Genomic DNA, 7,153 nt, shown 5'->3' with positions numbered 1-7,153 from the left:
AAACTCTCTTACACGCCCCACGTGTATCACCGGTAGTAATAACTGTTAAGTGAGAGTTGCTTCAAAGATCTTTTGTGTTGCTACTTGTTTTTCTATAATTTATTTTGTTACTTGTCTTTGGATTTTTTTGGTTGTTGCTTCCACACAATCATTATATATTATAAATTAGCAACTCTTGTTGCATTGTGTGTAGTACCCCATGCTTGAGGAGTGTTTCAAAAAAAAAAATTGATTTTTCACTTTTATTCCAAATATTTTCATATTTTGTATTCTAACCCTTGTAATTTTTCACTTTTAACCCCAAAGTTTTCCATTTTTTATAATTTAATACAACAGTTTGTTAGTTACAACTTTAGTCCCTCATACTTTTTTATCTTTCGCATGTTTTTCGTTTTACGATTCATTCTAAATTTTGCGAGTTAACATGTCGTAGCGTGCATGTGAGGTTCAACGTTCTTTCTCTATTTTTGCATGTGAGGTTCCAAGCGGAATTACCCTTTAGAGATTCATGCGAAATTTTTTTCTCGAACTACGTGCCCGGATCTAACATTCTTAGTACAAGACTCGATACAAGACGAAGTCGACAGACGCATGCACTAACAGACTCCCCGTCGAATGTTGACGAGTCTTAAGTGTCGAGTCTTCAACATCTTCAGTCTTTATCAGTCTTCGGGCTTCTCTTCAAAGTATCTTACAATGTACAGCATCCTCAAATCTTTCTCTTCTCTTTTCTTCAGCATCAACAAACTCTCCTCGAACAAATAAACTTCCCTCGGATGTTGATCTTTAACGACTTAGGATCGCAATCTGGCTCTCAAGCTTTCTAATTCTCTTGATCAAATCTCTTGATTCCTTAAGTTCATCAGCATCATCAATACAAAGATCGTAACCTGGCTCACAGGATCAGAACCTGGCTCTTCTCAGATTTCATACCTGCACAATCTCTACCACAAAATAAATTTTACAAATTTAACATTTGACAAATTTATATATATAGACTCCCTCTCAAATTTAACCAGAATGATTTAACAATGTTAATATCTGATGAACCACTTGCAAGAAAAACTTTCAAAATATTATCATTTAAACGCTTCTGATCACCACTTGTAAGCAAACACACATAAACTTCCCCTCACAAAATGTTCATCATGTATAGCATTTGGAATTTTGAAAATCAGCTCTTCAACATCAGTTGTCGGAAATCTTTTTGAATTTTTCAAAAATTTATGCTAAAACACACTTGATGAGATCAATGGCTTTATTTTATAAAGCAGTTCATAGGCAGTCTTTTGATGCCTGAGGTTGATTAAAACTCTGTTTGGACATAGCAAGCAGTGTTTACTGCTTCTGCCCAAAAAGTTAATGGCAAACCTGAATCAGCAAGCATGGTTCTGGCAGCCTCAATCAAAGTTCTTTTCTTTCTTTCAACAACCCCATTTTGTTCTGGTGTTCTTGGAATGCTGTATTACCTCACAATTCCTTTTGACACACAGAAATCATCCAACTCCTTGTTCCTTAACTTTGTGCCATTGTCACTTCTGAAGATTTTTACTGGAACGTCAAACTGCTTTTCAACTTGTTTCACAAAGTCTTGCAGAATGCCTGTAGTCTCATCTTTTGAGTGTAAAAAGTAAGTCCATGTAAACCTGGAAAAGTCATCAACTATAACCAAACAATATCTCTTTTTCCTGAGACTCATGACTTTAACTGGGCCAAACAAATCCATATGAAGCATTTGCAAACATTTGGTTGTTTTGGACTCATCAATGGATTTGTAGGAGTTTTTATGTTGTTTTCCTTTTAAGCAGGAAACACAATGCTAAGGACAGGTGAACAGTTTTTGAGGTAAACCTCTTACTAACCCCTGTTTTGAAATGGCAGTGATTATCTTGAGATTTATGTGCCCCAGTCTCCTGTGCCATAGTTCTGTCTCTTTGTTTGATGCAGCTAAGAACAGACAGGCATCAGCTCTGGGGCACTCTTTTGACATATCTACCACATAAACATTGCCACTTCTTTGAGCAACAAGTTTAGTTTTACCATTTTTGATTATTCCTTCAAACCATTTTTGGTCCAACAATCCTACAAAATTCCTTTGTGAAGAATGAGCCATACCCCTTATCACTAATTTGTGACACACTCAGGAGGTTGAATTTTAGATTGTTTATGAGATTGACATTTTCAAATTTTACTTTACCAGATTTTACTGTACCAGATCCTAGAACTTTCCCTTTACTATTATTGCCAAAGGATATATCACCCCCTCCATGAATTTTGAAATCTTGAAGAAGGGCTTTACATCCTGCCATGTGCCTGGAGCCTCCACTATCTACATACCAAAGACTATCTAAGCATGCAGAAGCTCCCTGCACATGAAGTAAAAGGATTAGTTCATTAAGGTCTCCAAAGCCAATAAGGCTTTGGATGGGGTCTCAACATGTCTGGGATGAGTTTAGATGGATAGACAGTGGTTAGGTCAGGGGTTTGGACAGTTTTAGGACTGTTTTTCTCTAACCACTGTTGTGGGTCTTGACCAATCACCTGCTGATAACCAAAAGGATGCCTTTTCACTTTTGGTTTAGAAGGCTTTTTGTAAGTCTCATAAACATGTGGGATCCTTTGGTATGAAGGTTGTCCCTTACCTCTCCTGAATTGATTGGCAAAGGGTGCATCAGTCACTTGAACATCTCTTTGAACAGATGTTTGGTTCAGTTGTTTTGTGACAGCTGTTTGGACTGGCACAAACAGTGGTTGGTTCTTTGTGAAATTGACAGATGATGCTGAAGGACTCAAGGATGTTTTTACAGTGTACTCATTCTTTTTAACATCAAAGTTTTTAAGATACACACATTCTTGAGTTTTGTGGTTTGTTTTACCACAGATGGTACAACTTTCAGCAGATACAATGACAGTTGTTTTGTTTAGATCATATGCTTTTAGATGAAAATAGTCTTTTGTTAGATGATTCCTCTTTTCACAAAAATCACAAAACAGGTTTTTGATCTTTTCTTTTTTCTTCCTTTTCTCAGGCTCCTTAGCAACAGAGTTTTGAACCACTGTTGGGATATCTTTGATAGGAATGACCTTTACTTTTGGAGCTATGACACCATCAGTGGTTGTGAAATCCATGGGCTTGAAATTTTCAAGAATGTCACACTCATCAGACCATGTGGGTTTAAATTGGTATTTCTCAATTTCCTCAAAGGTTGAGGACCCCACAGATTGTCTTTCCAGGGTGATTTTGTTACCAAGTTTGTCAGTAATTTTAACTTCTTGGCCATTCTTGTTGGTTGGTTTTATTTCAGTTGAGCCAGCTTGTTTGCTAGCAGTGTTTCCAAGTTCATCATATTTTCTAAATCCTATTCCAAACTTAACATTGCTTTCAAGCTGTTTCTCAAGCATGACCTCATAACCTTTGCAAGACTCCACCCATTTTTCACAAGTGATTTGGGTGGACTCCAACTCCTTTTTACAAACTTGGTATTTTTCTACCATAGTTTGGAGTTGAGTCTTGGTTATGCTTTGCTCTTCCTTGAGACTGCTGATTTCTTTGTCTTTTTCAGCCAATTTGTTTTTAAGTTCTTTCAATGACTTTTCAAATTTGACTTCATCAGATAAGATTTTATCCCTAAGGTTTTCATTTACCCCTTTAATGTTAGAAAATGCAATAATACATTTGTCTGAACATAGTTTTTCAAGAACTTAAGGTGATACCTTAGCAGTAGCCGTCATGGCACAATCACATTGATGATCACCTTCTTCATCAGCTCTAACTTCTTCCTCACCTGCTTTCTTTCCTTCTTTGTCTTCTTTGGACCAGGGGTCAGACAGTGGTTCAATCAGGGTTTCTGAATTTTCTCCCAGCAATAGTTCACGAGCAACTGCAGTAACCACTGCTTCAGCCACTTCATCCACTGTTTCAGCACTTAGCTGTTCACCTTCAGTTTCTACCCCTTCTGGTATTAACTCTAGTGCCATCAAACAAAATTCATCATTAAGATTATCATTAGAAGCATAAAGTGCAAAATTTTCATCACCAAGCTCATCAGGCATGCTGCTCCAGTCAACAAAGCCTTGGGTAAAGAAGCTTTGTTGATCTGGTTGTACAACTGTTGGAGCAGCTTGTTGAGGTGCAACAGGTTGCACTTGTGCCTGAGGGACATGGGCTTGAACATACTGAATTTGTGGAACAGTGGTTTGAACATAATGCACAGGCACATGGGTTGCAACATAGTGAGCAGTGTTAACATGTGCTGCAGGGGTATATTGGGTATAGTGCACAATGCTTTGATGTTGTCGTCTAGGGTTTGAGCTGGGATGAGTTATTATAGGACCAGTGGTTTGACTCCTGCATTCCCTAGCAAAATGACCTAGCCTATTGCACTTGTAGCACTTAATTTTAGACTTATCCAACCCCACTTTTAAATTCCCATGTAACCCTGGGAATTTTCTCCCTGTTCTTTTGTAGAATTTGCTTGTTCTTACACTAAGCAAACCCAATTGATGCAAAATGTCCATTTCTTCTAAGTCAGTGGGATCAAAGTGTTGCAAATCATTGAGTTCAAAGCACAAATTATCTGGCATCTGGTTTTCACAAGTTGCAGTGAAAGCATAATTTGCAGAGTGAGGATCAGATTTGTTAAAACCAGCAGTTATGTCAATAAAATGATCAAAAATCTGATCCTTACTACTGCTACCAGATTCTTCCAGACCAATAAGAGTTGTGCTACCAAATGAATAATCATCAGCAACTTTGCCAGACTCTTGCAACTTCTTTTTCTGGTTTAACTCCCTTTCATAGGTCAGGAGTCTACCATGAAGTTGGGTCAGTGTCAGATCTTTGAACTCAGCTGAATTTCTAGTCATAAAAGCAATTGTATCCCACTTTTCAGGTAGTGATCTAAGAAACTTGCTATTTTGAGTTGCATTTAAAAATGTAACTTTATCAAGTCTTAGCTCACTAATGAGACAGTTAAATCGCTCAAACTGCTGGGTCAATGATTCACCCTTGATGTGACAAAAGGTTTCATACTGCTGATTCAGAATTTCCCTATTATTTTCAATAACTTCTTCCATCCCCCAAACTGTTCCTTTAGTGCATCTCATAGCTCTTTGGCACTGTTACAATGTAACAACCCAACATAGATTTCATTGGGTAATGCAGATGCAATGATGCTAAATGCTTTGGCATCGAGTTCGAATTTTTGAAAATCAGTTTCAGTATAATTTTCAGGTGGTTTAGGTACGAACTTCTTTGTATCCTCAACACTTGGCACCATGGGAACATGTGGTCCAAAAACATCAGATCTCCAACATCCAGTATTCTGTTGAGCAAGGATGTGACTCGTCCTTCTCTCCCAGATGTTGTATTCTATACGTTTAAGCATGGGTGGTTTGAAAAGAGAGCCAATGTTATTCTTATCATCTTGTGATTGTGACGTCATCCTGGTTGTTTTACAGGAACTGATTAATCAACTTTAATGGTGATTAAACCTTGCTCTGTTTTTCAATAAAACGAACAAACTATCAGTATCAACGATTGTGAGCTGAACTATTTATGTCAAAATGATTGTTAAATCAAATTTGACTGTCCGAGCTCTGATACCAATTGTTAGGATCTGAGTTTGGATTGATTGTGTTTTACGTTTGAATTAAGATGAAGATGAAAGAGAAATGCAACGGAATATAAATGATAACAAACTTTGCACACAATCAAACAGGAGAATTGCTTTCCATACACAAGTTTAACATTGAACCGAATGCTTGAATTTATTACAAGATTCAATTACAATTGCAAGTGTATAACAAACTCCCCCTCAGCCTGAGCTCACAGTGATTTGTTCGTGCAGGAGAAAGATGGTGAAGAGCTAATAGAACAGTACAGAGCACGTTCTATTTATAGGCACGAGCAAACCACTGAAGCATCTATGCTGACGTCACCATGAAAGTGACATCTAACCTCCTAACAAACTTCTAACATCTGACCTATACAAACTCTGCTATCCTAACTACTGTTGTACATTTCATTTCATAATAGAAACTAAACTACTGCTGCATCCTTCCACTGATGTGAACCCAGTAGTACTTGAACTATCCAGCAGAGCTTGACCCATAGCAGTAGATTGAACAGCAGAGCTTTAGTCTTCCATCAGACTTTGACTTGGACAGTAGTTGTAGGTCAGCAGATTGTAATGATCAGAGGATTGGAGGTCAGCAGATGTTGAAACCACTTTCAAGGAGAGAGATTTAAATATAAACTTTTGCTTATTCTGGATCCACTGCTCTAATCTAGTTTTGGCTTTGATTATCTGTTCCTCTGATAGGGTTCAATCCCAACATTTGTTGTCAATAAAGTTTAGCTGTATGGGGTGGCCAACATTGTCAGTTATCTTTCTTAACCGAGGATTAACAATACTGTCCATCTGATACAGCAAAACATTATTGATTTTAGCGTGATCAAATTTTGAGGTTTAAGGTGCTCTTATTTCGTGGCGTTCTTTTTATCGGTAAAATACCAAAAAAGTTAAAAAATCAAACATCGTTCATTGTAAAAAAAATCAAGATTGTTGGCTGAAGGGTCTAAACTCAATAACATTTTGCTGAATGAGATGGACAAATCTTCAAGAAAAAGATGTTGATGTCAGACTGTGTGCTTCCAAACAACCACACAAAAAACTAATTGAAAAACAAAAAAAAATGAATCATACGAAAGTCGAACCAGCCAGTTAACATGATTCAAAAAAGAAGAAAGAGACTGGTGACAGTGAAGATTTGGAAGATCAATTGTTTAGGTATTCTTTTTTTTTATTTTCCTTTTCAGTTGATTGTTATATAATAAAAACGCCATATATAATAAAAACGCCAAAACAGCCAAAATGATTGTTTAAACGATATCATCCCGTTAAACACCCCCCAAAACTCCCAAACTATAATAAAATTACTTTGAAAAAGTATTATAGAAAACCCAAAAAAAATAAAAAAAATAAAAAGCAAACTTGAAAATGTAACTAGAAAGAGTAAATACAAATCAATAATACTGAAGATAGGGAAAATTTATTATATTAGAATCTAAAACGCCAAACTTGAAAGATGAGACGTGTTACAGACTTCAGAGATAAAGCTTATCAAAAACAATAATTACAAACAGTAACTG

The sequence above is a fragment of the Helianthus annuus genome, chromosome 16, assembly GCF_002127325.2.
Source record: "Helianthus annuus cultivar XRQ/B chromosome 16, HanXRQr2.0-SUNRISE, whole genome shotgun sequence".
Classification (NCBI taxonomy): Eukaryota; Viridiplantae; Streptophyta; class Magnoliopsida; order Asterales; family Asteraceae; genus Helianthus; species Helianthus annuus.
This window is presented reverse-complemented; position numbering follows the sequence as displayed.